Below are 13,274 nucleotides of genomic sequence, written 5' to 3' on the forward strand. Positions count from 1 at the left end.
AGTTTTAACATTGAGGTGTTTCTGAACAGAGAGCTCCATAAAGAAGAGAGGACAGGAGGTGATGGGTGATTGAGATGCAGTGCAAGTTAGGATGCAGATGCAGCAGAGTTATGGAGGTGCTCAGGTTTAGGAGAGTATTTGGAAGTGAAGGGGCAAAGCAGTTGTGAATGAGGGTTTCAGCAGCAGATGGGCTGAGGGGAGTTTTGTGTTCAGATCTCAGGTGGCTAGCCTTCATGGATTAACCGAACCTGCAAGGGAATTGCAGACTGATATGTTCTGATGTCCCACGCACCTGCATGAAAGGAACATTTGACTTGCACCAACACAGGGCATGCCGAGTACTTCCCAACGAGGGATGTTCAAAGCTCAGTCAGGGTAACACGGGAATGGGGATGTCAATTTATGTGTAGCCAGGTCCCACAAGTAATAATGAGATAATGACTAGATCACCACATTTTTTCGCGGAAAGAAATGAAAATCTTGAAAACACTCAGCAGATCTGGTGATATAGGATTAAAGAGAAAAGTTATAGCTTATACAATGTCATTCATGAACACTGAATGTTGTGAAGCTCTTTACAGTCAGTGAAGTACTTTGGATATGAAATCATTGTTATAATGTATGACATATAGCAGCTAATTAGCACAGAGCAAGATCCCACAAACACACATGTGATTGTGACCAGGTGATATTATTTTTGTGTTGTTAATTAAGGGGTTACTACTTCCCAGGTTATCTCCCCAATCATCTTCAACTAATGTCACTGATCTTTTATGTCCACCCGAAAAAGCAAGTTGGACCTTGATTTTACATCCCATCTAAAAGATATCACCTTCCACAGTGCAGCACTTCCTCAGTACTGCACAGGAGTGTCAGCCTAGATATTTGTGCGCACATCATGGAGTGGACTTGAAGCTGGAGGTTGTAACCCACTGATCATAGAATCCCATAGAATACAGTGCAGAAAGAGGCTATTCAGCCCATCAAGTCTGTGCTGACTCTCTGAAGAGCATTCCAACACCTCCCCCGTAACCTCACATTTATCATGGCTAACCCACCGAGCCGAGCCTGTATACCACGGAGCAATTTAACATGTCAAATCCACCTAACATGTGAATCATTGGACTGTGGCAGACACAGAGAGAACATGCAAGCTCCACTCAGGCTGTAATTGAACCTAAGTTCGTGGTGCTGTGAAGCAGTGTCAACCACTGAGCCACCGTGCCACCCTCAAACTTCATCCATGCCAATCTGCAGCTGAGATTAATTAGGGGGTAAGTGTCGGTCACGGTGCCAGGAGAAATCCCTGCTTTTCTCTTGAACAATGCTGTTGTGGATATTTTTCATTCACCTCAAAGAGCAGACAGAGCCTCAAGTTTAATATCTCATTCAAATGATGGGTACCTCCAACAATGATGCATTCCCTCAGTACTCCATTATAGTTTCAGTCTCAATTATGTGTTCAAGACTCTGAAGTGGAGTGGAGTATTGCTGACTGAATCGAAATTGATATCTTCATAGGAGAGAAGGTTGGCTGATTGAAGGAGATGATGGTGCAATGGTAATGTTACTAGACTAGAAGTCCAGAGGTTTGGGGACACGGGTTCAAATCCCATAATGCCAGTTAGTGGATTGGTGTGCATTTTAGAGCCTTGGTGATTCGATTGTTGTTTATCATAATGCCATTGCCTCATGAGTTTGAGGCAGGTTAGTCTGCTGTTATCTTCAAGTGGATTGATGGGGAAATTAATAGAAGCAGGGATTTGAACTGCATGGATGGATTTAGAGGTGGCCTGGGAAAAGCAAACACTTGCTGTATTTCGATGCCCATCAGCAAAGGAAACTCTGGTTTATCCAAAGATTGTAGTTAAGCAAAGTTGTCTGGTTAGATCTAACCTGACTTAGATTTATACAGCATCATTTACATTCCCTGATCCTAGAGCCAATTTTCCCTGGGTTAACCGTGATTGTCCATTTCTCGCCAGTAATATAGACTATTTAAATTCCTCCTGATAGGCAGCTGTGGGGTAGCTGTTGGACAGTGGGCAAGTGGTAATTGAAAGTAGGACAGATTAGTCCTGAGTAACAATTCTGACAGTTTCATGGGTGATCTTGTCCATCAACAATCCCACCAGACTGTATCAGGGTATTACCCAAAGCCTCCCAAAAATCCTGCCTTCTGCAGGGTGTAAGATACATTCATTTCTGGAAAGATGCCTTTTCTGGAGGGCTTCCTGTCCATTCCCTGACTTTAAGTGCCCATCCCACAGTCACCTCCACCCACCCTCCTCTTGCTTTTCCTCTTGCTGTACTGCTATCTTAACCCTGACAAGTTCCAGACTCGGATGCAGCGAGGTTTTATAACTAAAGTTGGGATTTCATGTAGAATTGCCTGATTATTTTTTGACCTCATTCTGCTGCAGTGAGTTTCAGTGACAGCTTCAGCAGAACATCTGACCAAATTCAAACATATCGGCCTGGAAATGGAGCAGCTGATACTGGCAGAGTAGAATTGTGTGTATGCAGGAGGGAATGCGCACATGTGAAAGTGAATTTGTGTGCGTGTGACAGCAGGAGTGTGTGAGTGACATCATGTGTGTGCCAATGAATCAGTGTATGTGACAGTGATGGTCTGTATGATAGTGAGTGTGAGTGTGACCGTAAGTGTGTGTGACAGTGTGTGTGAAATTGTGTGAGTGACGGTGAGTGTGTGTGACAGTAAATGTGTGTATGTGTATGTGTGTGTGTGAGAGATAGAGAGAGAGAGAGAGTAATCACCAAGCACGTATGATCGTGATTACATTTTATACCTGTCTAAACAGTGAGTGTATAGGTGACATGAGAGTGTGATAATGAGTGTGTGTATGAGAGACAGTGTGTGTGACAGTGTGTTTGTGTCAGTGAATGTGTGTGTAACAGTGTGTGTGAGAAAGTGAGTGTGCAGTGAATGTGACATGTGAGGGGATGTTTGTGAGAGTGAGTGTGCATGTGTGAAATAGAAAATACGTGTGTGTGTGTGTCTCTATCTCGCTATCTCTCTCTCTCTGTATATCTCAATCTGAGAGTGGGATAGGCTTTGTGTGGCTGTGACAGAGGAGTTAATATTGCTCAGTCTCTGCTAATTGACACTTTGCCGTTCTCTTCAAAAGTGCTTCATTAGATCCAAAGGGCTTTGGCATATCCTGAGGGTGCAACTTGTGCTATGTGTTTCCTTTCTTTGATTGAACTTCACACTGGGAAAATAAATTATCTTATCACCTTAAAAATTATCTCCCAGTCTTTGGTTGGAACACTCTACAGTAATATTCCTTTTTATTACACGTCCCCAAAAGTTCCTAAGACCCAGAAGATGGTGGATTATAAGCAGAGTTGCAAATGTTGAATGTCTAGGAAGGGTCTCCAGTTGATTTTAAATAATTTCAGACAAAATTTCTTTCACTCTTTTCTGCTGTTAAATGATTTACAAACTATCTTAAGGAGATGCCAGACTCCAGCTCCAACATTCTCTCTCTCTCTCTTTCTCTCCCCTTTAAAGTTTGGACACGCATTGGGAGAGTGAACTTGGGTGATGGAAGGGAGTGAGTGGGGGTGGGGGGTCAGTGGGAGAGTGGAATTGGAGCTGGATTATAGGTGGACAATGCTCCAGTCCCTCTCCATTGTGTATCTCTGAGTTCCCATAAACTGTTAATGACTGGCAGCCCCAACCAGTGTATCTAACCGTGATGTTTATTCATTTTCTCATTCGCAATCACTCCCGAGGCAAAATGATTCATATTAGCCGCGATCTGTTCAACACGTTTTCATCAAAAGCAGCCCGGACTCTCTGTCCCAGTATCTAGACACAAAGAGCTATTCAGAGATCTGCAAGTTTCCTGCTGTCACAGCCCCTTCCCCATCCATGCTGAGACAGCTCAGTTCTTGTAAAGCAGTTGTCTATTACACCATAACCAGGTTAACTCCTATTCTCTTTTTTGTTTTGAACTGCTTAATTGTTTCTGGAAGGCTAACAGCATAAAATTCCATGCACAATTTTTAGCCATTTAGCTAATTATCTTGGTGAAAAATAATCAGTGCTTCTCTTTCAGCAGCTGCCACTTCAGTTTGGCAACACAGACCTGTAGTCACCTTGACAAGGTACATAGAATCTCTACAGTGCAGAAAGAGGCCATTCAGCCCATCAAGTCTGCACCGACCCACAAAAGAGCTTCCGACATGTGACAATAAAGCTGATTCAGTTCACCCAGACCTACCCTGTAACCATGCATTTCCCACAGCTAATCCACCTAGTCTACACATCTTTGAACACTACAGGGCAATTTAGCATGGCCATCTCACCTAACCTTCCATCTTTGGACTGTGGGAGGAAGCCCACACAGACACAGGGAGAATGTGCAAACCCCACACAGACAATTGCCTGAGGCTAGAATTGAATCTGGGTCCCTCACTATGAGGTAGCAGCACTAACCACTGAGCCACCGTGCCACTTATACAGCAAGCTTAACTTAATCAGTCCAGTCTTTTCTCTTCCCTAGAAATAATATTTAAAATCATTTTCTTTCCTAAAGTCATTGACCTTACACCTTGTTGAGGTACAGGGGTGAGCAGCAGTCTCTAATGCACCAACCCAATGAACGTTTCCTCAGAGAATGTTGCTGCAAGGTGCAGTTAACGGGTGAGCCTGATCCCAATCACCCAAACAGCAACTGCATGTGTGTGTGTCCCGGCAGTACACTCCTCCAAATTGGGATCGGTTGTGGCATTGTTAGATACAATGCCATCAGATATGCTTCATAGAATCATGGATTTCCTAAGTGCAGAAAGAGGCCATTCAGCCCATTGGGCTCATGGTTTAGTGGGTTCCCTCTTGTTCCTGAGTCAGAGTCTTGTAAGCTGAGGTTCCAGTCTGTGAAATTTGAGTACTGGGAGTAAATTGAGACTCCCAGTGCACTAGTGAAGAAGTAATGGACTGTTAGAGGTGCCGTAATGGAAGACAATTAATTGTACAGATAATAATAGAATAGGAGCGATATTCATAACATCAGTCAGGCCATTTCCAAAACAGTGTGACCCTTAGCAGAACTAACATTCAATGTGTTTCTTTGTTAACGTCCAGTCTGTAGCTGCTGGGGAAGTGAGAAGCTGATGCTATCCTCTTTAGTTATAGAATCATAGAGATGTACAGCATGGAAATAGATCCTTTGGTCCAACGCATCCATGCCAACCAGATATCCTAAGCTAATCTGATTTGCCAGGCCTTGGCCCATATCCCTCTCAACTTTTCCTGTTCAGTTACCCATCCAGATGCCTTTTAAATATTGTAATTGTACCAGCCTCCACCACTTCCTCTGGTAGCCCAATCCATACACGCACCACCCTTTGCATGAAAAAATTGCCCCTTAGGTCCCTTTTAAATCTTTCCCCTCTCACCCTAAACCTTTGCCCTCTAGTTCTGGTCTCCCCTCTCCCGGGGAAAATATCTTGTCTATTTACCCTATCCACACCCCTCATGATTTTATAAACCTTTATAAGGTCACCCCTCAGCCTCCGACGCTCCAGGGAAAACAGCCTTAGCCTATTGAGCCTCTCCCGATATCTCAAACACACCAACCCTGGTACCATCCTTGTAAATCTTTTCTGAACCCTTTCAAGTTTCACAACATCCTTCATGTAGGAGGGAGACCAGAATTGCACACTATATTCTAGATGTGTCCTAACCAATGTCCAGTACAGCCACAACATGATCTCCCAACTCCTATACTCAATGCTTTTTTCTTAAAGCAGATGATAGTTGAGCCAAATCAGCTTCTACAGATCAAGAGCAATGGCCTCGCTTCTGGAGTGTTTTTTCAGAGGAGAGATGTTCTTCCCATTTCCTTGGCCAACATTCATCCCCAGCCAACATCACTAAAGCAGATTATCTCGCTGTTTTGGCAGCTTGCTGTGCACAATTTGGCTGCAGTGCAAATCTTTCTTTCCTTTGTTCAAACTAAACTATTTACTGCAATATTTAGATCTGTATTGGTGTGGAGAAAAGCCTGACTCCTGCGTCTTAACGTTTCCCAGGGACATGAGGGTGAGATCACACTAAGGAATTGTATGCCAATAACATTCACACAGCCAGCAAGTTACATTCTGGCTTTTCATTCAGAATGCTGGGAGTTGAACTCCCACTAGAATCAAAGCTGGGACTTCACTGCAGTGTCGTGGAAGTGCTGCAGTGTCAGAGGCACCTCTGTTTGCTGGGATTTAGGACATTCAAAGTCCCATCTGAATGTTGCAGAGGATGAAAAAGATCCCTTTCCAGGCTAATATTCTTCCTTTACCCAATGGTATTGGCAAACCATATTGTGTATCTGTGTAACTATTGATGGGATTGTGTTGTGATAAGGCAGCTCAATTAGATTAGATTAGATTCCCTAAGTGTGGAAACAGGCCATTCGGCCCAACAAGTCCACACCGACCTTCCGAAGAGCAACCCACCCCCCTCTGACTAACACTATGGAATTGAACCTAGGACCCTGGTGCTGTTAGGCAGCAGTACTAACCACCTCTTGTGCAAAACTCTTAAGCGATTTGTATTTTCTCAGATAGATAGTTTGCAAATTTTTTCTGTATTATATATCAGGGCTGGGTTCTTACAGTTTGTTGCATGATATCTTTTCATGATGTGGAGGTGCTGGTGTTGGACTGGGGTGGACAAAGTCACAAGTCATGCAACACCAGGTTATAGTCCAACAGGTTTATTTGAAATCACAAGCTTTTGGGGTGCTGCTCCTTCACTTCACCTGACAAGGGAGCAGCTATCTCCTAAAGCTTGTGATATCACATAAACCTGTTGGACTATAACCTTGTGTCATATGATATATTTTCTGGCATAACATTCCAAGTCTTAGGCACATAGTGTATCATGGACATGAATTCCAATCTCACTACAGTCAAATCATAACCTGAATTTTAATTCATATACCTTAAAAATTAAAAATATATTTGACATGGGTAGGTATAACTATTTAGCGATGAAGGGCTTATGTCTTCATCATAAGGCATATTCCCCTGCTCCTCGCACGCTGCCTGATCTGCTGTGCTTTTCCAGTGCCACACTTTCCAAATCTGATCTCCAGCATCTGCAGTCCTCATTTTCTCCATATTGGAGGTGGTGGTGCAGCGATAATGTCACTGTGCTAATAAACCTTCCAGGTACCTTGGTGAAGTGGGTTCAAGTCTCACTGCAGCAGCTTAAAAATCTGAAATTGGATTGCTATTGTTGCACTACCCACTAGGGTAAATTGTAAATTGCTGTGAAACAGGTGATTTGGTGATAGTTTAGTTAAAAAAAATCTGGAATTGGAACTAATCCCTATAACAATGGGTATGAAAAAATTGTGATTGTCATTAAAATAAAATCCATCTGGGTTTGAGCCTGACCCACTCTGGCTTATCTATGATTCCAGATCCAGAACAACGCGCCCCCAAAAATGGTCTTGCACACAAGTCCGTTCAAGAATGATTAGTGATGAAATAAATTCTGGCCTTTCCAAAGATGCCCATATCCCTGGAAAAAAATAAGTGTGAAAAAGCACTGGTTCCAATGCCGACTGCCTTTACTCAGTCTGGATGTGATGTATTTTAGGTCCAGGAGCTGGATATTATTTAAAAGTAGAAAGATTGCAGAAGGCTGCACATCAGAGCGATTTAAGACTCTGTGTGCATGAATCACAAAAAGCCTGGAGCCAAGTTCAGTGGGTAATAGGGAAGGCAAATAGAATCTTGGCCTTTATTTCAAAGGGAGTGGAGTTTACAATTAGGGAGGGTTTGCTAAAACTACACAAGGCAGAAATCAGCCAACACCTGGAATACAGTGAACACTTTTGGTTTCAATTTTCTGAGGGCAGATATAGTAATGTTGGAGGTAGCAGAGAAGATTCACTAGGTTGATCTAAGGTCTGGAGAGATTTTCTTCTTAGGAGAGATTGAGTAGGTTGAGCTTGTACTCATTGGAGCTTACAAGAAGGAGAGGAGACCTTACTGAAACACACAAGATTCTTGGGGGAGGTGGTGTTGGGGGGAGGGTTGGTGGGCTTGACAGGATAGATATGTAGATGTTGTTTTCACTGGTGGGAGATTCTAGGATCAGAGGGCATAATCTCAGAGTAACAGGTCACGCATTTAAGACAGAGATGAGGAGGAATTTCTTCTCTCAAAGGGTTGTGAATCTGTGAAATTCTAATCGCAGAAGACTGTCAAGGTTATCAAGTATATTCAAGACTGAGATAGATTTTTAATCAGTAAGGGGAATCAAGGGTCATGGGGAAAAGGTAGGAGAATGGTGGTGAGGGTTATCAAATCAGCCATGACCCATTTGAATGGCAGAACAGATGCAATGGGCTGAACAGCCTATTTCTCCTGCATCTTGTGATCTTAAATGCCCTCTGAAGTGATCTGTGCAAGAAATGCTGGATTTGCCAGTACTATCTGCAGACTAAGAGCTAATTATTTTTAAAAATTTAATTTTAAATATTCCCAAGAAAATATCCATTTTCTTTTGGCTAGTTGCAATCCTGTAAGTGATCATGTAACTTATTTTTGTCTTCTTTTTCTCCGCAGCTCTGGATCTTCTTCCTGACAGAGTTCCGCGAACATCAACCTGACAGCAGCATATCCGAGGGATCATCAGTTGTGACCTAACTATGGCACAATTCTTAAGTGAGGACTGGTGATTAGCGAATGTTACGAAACCAGAGTTAATATCTAGCTCAATACATGGAATATTTGCCTCAATATCTGAAGCCTGCAATCTTGAGTCGTAAATCCCATAAATAACTGTGTAAATGTTTTGATGCATCGCAGAGTTCTTGCACTTCTTCACATTTGTGAGAAAAAGGGACAGTCATCTGTTTCTTGCCAGTTTCTTCTGAGCTGAAATTGAACTCAGGATCTGCCGAAGGACGAGTAATTATCCTCAGAAAGAACTTGAGTTAAATTGCAAAAACTTGTGGGTGGCACGGTGGCACAGTGGCACAGTGGTTAGCACTGCTGCCTCACAGCACCAGGGACCCGGGTTCAATTCCCGCCTCAGGCGACTGACAGTGTGGAGTTTGCACGTTCTCCCCGTGTCTGCGTGGGTTTCCCCCGGGTGCTCCGGTTTCCTCCCACAGTCCAAAGATGTGCAGGGTCAGGTGAATTGGCCATGCTAAATTGCCCGTAGTGTGAAGGGATAAATGTAGCGAAATGGGTCTGGGTGGGTTGCGCTTTGGCGGGTCGGTGTGGACTTGTTGGGCCGAAGGGCCTGTTTCCACACTGTAAGTAATCTAATCTAATTAAGGGGACCTAACAATGTTGTCTTAGCGGCAAAATAATACAAGTTACATTGAATAGAGCAGCCTAACCACTAGCTTACCTTGAGAACCATCATCAGAGATTAATTAGTTCCATAGCTATATAAATCTAGCATTTCCCATTTCAATGCTTACAGCAAAGTCAAAGGGTGTTCTATTTTATAAAGACAAGTGCAATACTTTCACTTTTTACTCCTACTACCATCCAACGAATATTTATTTTAACCTGCTGCAGTGCCACCCTACCTCTGTGACCCGCTTGATCCTGAACTAGGTTTGGAGTCATCCCTGAAGCCTATCATTGGGGCTGCATATTTCCATTTCTGAAATCTCACACCTCTATCTGATGTTGGTTGTCATTGAGGCCCTTAGTTCTGCTTTTGCCGAGGCAGGACTCAAAGCTTTTCAATAACTGACCTCAGAAACTCCACTCTTTTTTAACTCCAATTCATCCAGAGTCATATTGCCTGCAAATCATCAACTCAGAATCCAACTCGCCTGCCATCCCTCTCTCACTGACCTCTCGTTACTCTCTATATGTCATTATGGCTTTCTCAACATCAACACATCTGTTCAAGGTGTATGTCAGCCCACCCACCCATCAGCCAATTGAAACATGCCAAAAACTAACTACCAGCAGATCAGTTATTTTCAACCAGTGACTTTTCCAAGTTAACAACTGTGCAAGCATTGAGATTCCCTGCTTTCTACAGAAGTGTTTCAAATTAGCACTCCGACTGTGTATAAACATATATAACATTCTGACAGGACTAGTCAGGGTGAATGCAGGAAGGATGTTCCCAACGAGCAGAGAGTCCAGAACCAGGCGTGACAGTCTAGGGATATGGGATAAGCCATTTAGGACTGAGATGAGGAGAGATTTCTTCACAGTTGAGTCTGTGGAATTCTCTATCACAGAAAGCAGTTGAGGCCAAAACATTGAATATTTTCAAGAAGGAATTAGATCTTATTCTTAGGGCTGAAGGAATCAAAGGATGCAAGGATGAAGTGGGAACAGGGAATGAGTTAGATGATCAGCCATGATCATATTGAATGGTGGAACAGGCTTGGAGGGCCAAATGGCCTACTCCTGCTCCATATTTTCTATGTTTCTATTCAAAATGAAATACCAGAGGATACCAGTCACATCACCAGTTGACATTTGACTTAAATTGATGAGAGTTAATATTGGGATCTATTAACAACAGTTGAGGCTTGGATTCCATTGGGCAATTAAAGTTTGTGTTAACTATAGAAAATCCAGTGGAATTTGACAATTTCAACATTAGTGCATTTGGCTTAATTACATAATCAACAAAAAAGGATCAGGACCTCTAACTTACAAGGGAGGGATTAAAAGTTTAGACTTAAGTATTTACCTAGAGACTGGAACCAACAATGGACAATATCCATATTGTCAGATTCAGTGTGAAAATGGATATCTTGCAAGAGATATCAAACAGTCAGTTGCATTTTTACTCTCATCAAATAGCTGATGTCAGCCAGTCTTAACGAGTTGTGATTGTACATTTCATCCCCATCTTCATTCTGCATGAAGGATATAGGGTGGCACAAAGAGTGAAAAAGTAATCCTTTCTCCTCAAAGGTCTAGATTCAAAATCAGATCACATTTATCAGACAAGGGTCTCTCGAATGTCTGCTGGCTGTAGAAATCTGGCTGAAGTGAGGCATTTGGGTTTGAGCTTTACCTGGAAGTAAAATGCTCCCCAGTTGAAATCCTCATTCTCAATGACTAATGGTGCATTGAATGTCAACAGCGTTTTCCAATTTGGCACAGGTCCTGTTTATTGGGACTGATTGGAGAGAAGTTTACTTTGCATCTAGCTGTGCTGTTCCATTCCTAAGGAATGAAAATCCAGTAGTGGCTTGTAAAGTTTTTCTACCGCCTAAACAGGCAGATGAGACTTTCAGTTTAACATTGTATTGTTAATCATTCACAGGATGTGGTAAGTCGCTGACTGTCCAGTATTTTTATTGACCATCCCAAGTTGCCATTGAGAAGGTGATGGTGAGCAGCCTTTTTGAACCATTGCTTAGGTAAACCCACAACCCTGTTCAGGAGGGAGTTCCAGGATTTCCACCCACTGAAGGAAAGGTGATTTTTTTTACCAAGTCAGGATGGTGAGTGGCTTGGAGGGGAACTTGCATATTAACCAAAGAACACTGTTGACATCGCAGTACCCCTCAGTGCTCAGCTGGGGAGCCAGCCTTGATTACTGATCAAGATTCCAGCAAGGGACTTTAAATTCAATGTGGTTGGGAGAATCCAAAGCTCGAAGTCAAAGTATACGATAGTTGCTGGTAAATTTGAAACGAACACAGGAGAAATGTCTTTACCCAAGTGGAGTTCTCGATCAGATGAAAGTGGTTGAAGTAAATGTTACGGCTGACCTGAAAAAAATCAACGTGAACACACTGTAGAAGTTTACATTGATTGGGGGGGGGGGGGGGGGGGGGGGGGGAGTTTGTTGTGGAGCATAGGACAAACTTTTGACTCAGTTGGGCCAAATGGCCTGTGCTGCTAACCCTCCATGACTCTGACTGTGAAACAAGAAAGCTACCAATTGAAATGAACTGACACTTTTTTGATGATCCCCCAAAATCACAGCAGGAATTTAAGTGTTACAGATGTTACAAGATGTATAGGAAACAAATCAAGGACAGGATTGAGCTCTCTATGTAGAAACTCAATCAGAGAAAAAATAACTAGTAAATAGCAGCTGCCAATTTATTACTTGTATGCCTTGAACTTCATTTTTTTAATAAACTACGTGAAAACGACAGCATTTGTCAGTGTGCTTCTTATTGGCTGGACATTTTATTTGAGCAACTGCCCAACTAGGATCAATTCATAATACATTCAGTTGTAAAAGCTCATCATAGAGTCATAGAGATGTACAGACCCTTCAGTCCAACCTGTCCACATCGACCAGATATGCAAACCCTATCTAATCCCACCTGTCAGCACCCGGCCCATATCCCTCCAAACCCTTCCTATTCATATACCCATCCAAATGCTTCTTAAATGTTGCAATTGACCAGCCTCCACCACTTCCTCTTGCAGCTCATTCCATACAGATACCACCCTCTGCGTGAAAAAGTTGCTCCCGAGGTCTCTTTTATATCTTTCCCCTCTCACCCTAAACCAATGCCCTCTAGTTCTGGACTCCCCGATCCCAGGGAAAAGACTTTGTCTATTTATCCTATCCATGCCCCTCATAATTTTGTAAACCTCTATAAGGTCACCCCTCAGCCTCCGACGCTACAGGGAAAACAGCCCCAAACCTGTTCAGCCTCTCCCTAAAGCTCAAATCCTCCAACTCTGGCAACATCCTTGTAAATCTTTTCTGAACCCTTTCAAGTTTCACAACATCTTTCCGATAGGAAGGAGACCAGAATTGCATGCAATATTCCAACAGTGGCCTAACCAATGTCTTGTACAGCCGCAACATGACCTCCCAACTCCTGTACTCAATACTCTGACCAATAAAGGAAAGCATATCAAACGCCTTCTTCACTATCCTATCTACCTGTGACTCCACTTTCAAGGAGCTATGAACCTGCACTCCAAGGTCTCTTTGTTCAGCAACTCTCCCTAGGACTTTACCATTAAGTGTATAAGTCCTGCTAAGATTTGTTTTCCCAAAGTGCAGCACCTGGCATTTATCTGAATTAAACTCCATCTGCCACTTCTCAGCCCATTGGCCCATCTGGTCCAGATCCTGTTGTAATCTGAGATAACCCTCTTCGCTGTCCAATACACCTCCAATTTTGGTGTCATCTGCAAACTTACTAACTGTACCTCTTATGCTCGCATCCAAATCATTTATGTAATCATATGGAGGTAAACTCTATAAACAATCTGTGAATTAGCAAAACGTGTTCACACTTGCTCAGACATTTCTCAACAGTTTTGGG

At 42.8% G+C, this 13,274-nt stretch overlaps 1 long non-coding RNA gene across 7 annotated transcripts in view; it reads left to right on the top strand.

Moving 5' to 3' along the window:
- The window catches only part of LOC122565455, a 139,926-nt gene extending 127,789 nt beyond the window's left edge, over positions 1-12,137 (top strand). For 6 of the 7 annotated variants that reach the window (XR_006316176.1, XR_006316175.1, XR_006316179.1 and 3 more), the window contains one exon: positions 8,605-9,058. This is a non-coding gene — a long non-coding RNA (uncharacterized LOC122565455). Of the gene's footprint in view, positions 1-8,604; positions 9,059-11,296 lie in introns of those variants that run through there. The other variant, XR_006316177.1, reaches the window with a different exon arrangement.
- Positions 12,138-13,274: the final 1,137 nt, after the last annotated feature.

The sequence above is a fragment of the Chiloscyllium plagiosum genome, chromosome 31 (genome assembly GCF_004010195.1).
Source record: "Chiloscyllium plagiosum isolate BGI_BamShark_2017 chromosome 31, ASM401019v2, whole genome shotgun sequence".
Classification (NCBI taxonomy): Eukaryota; Metazoa; Chordata; class Chondrichthyes; order Orectolobiformes; family Hemiscylliidae; genus Chiloscyllium; species Chiloscyllium plagiosum.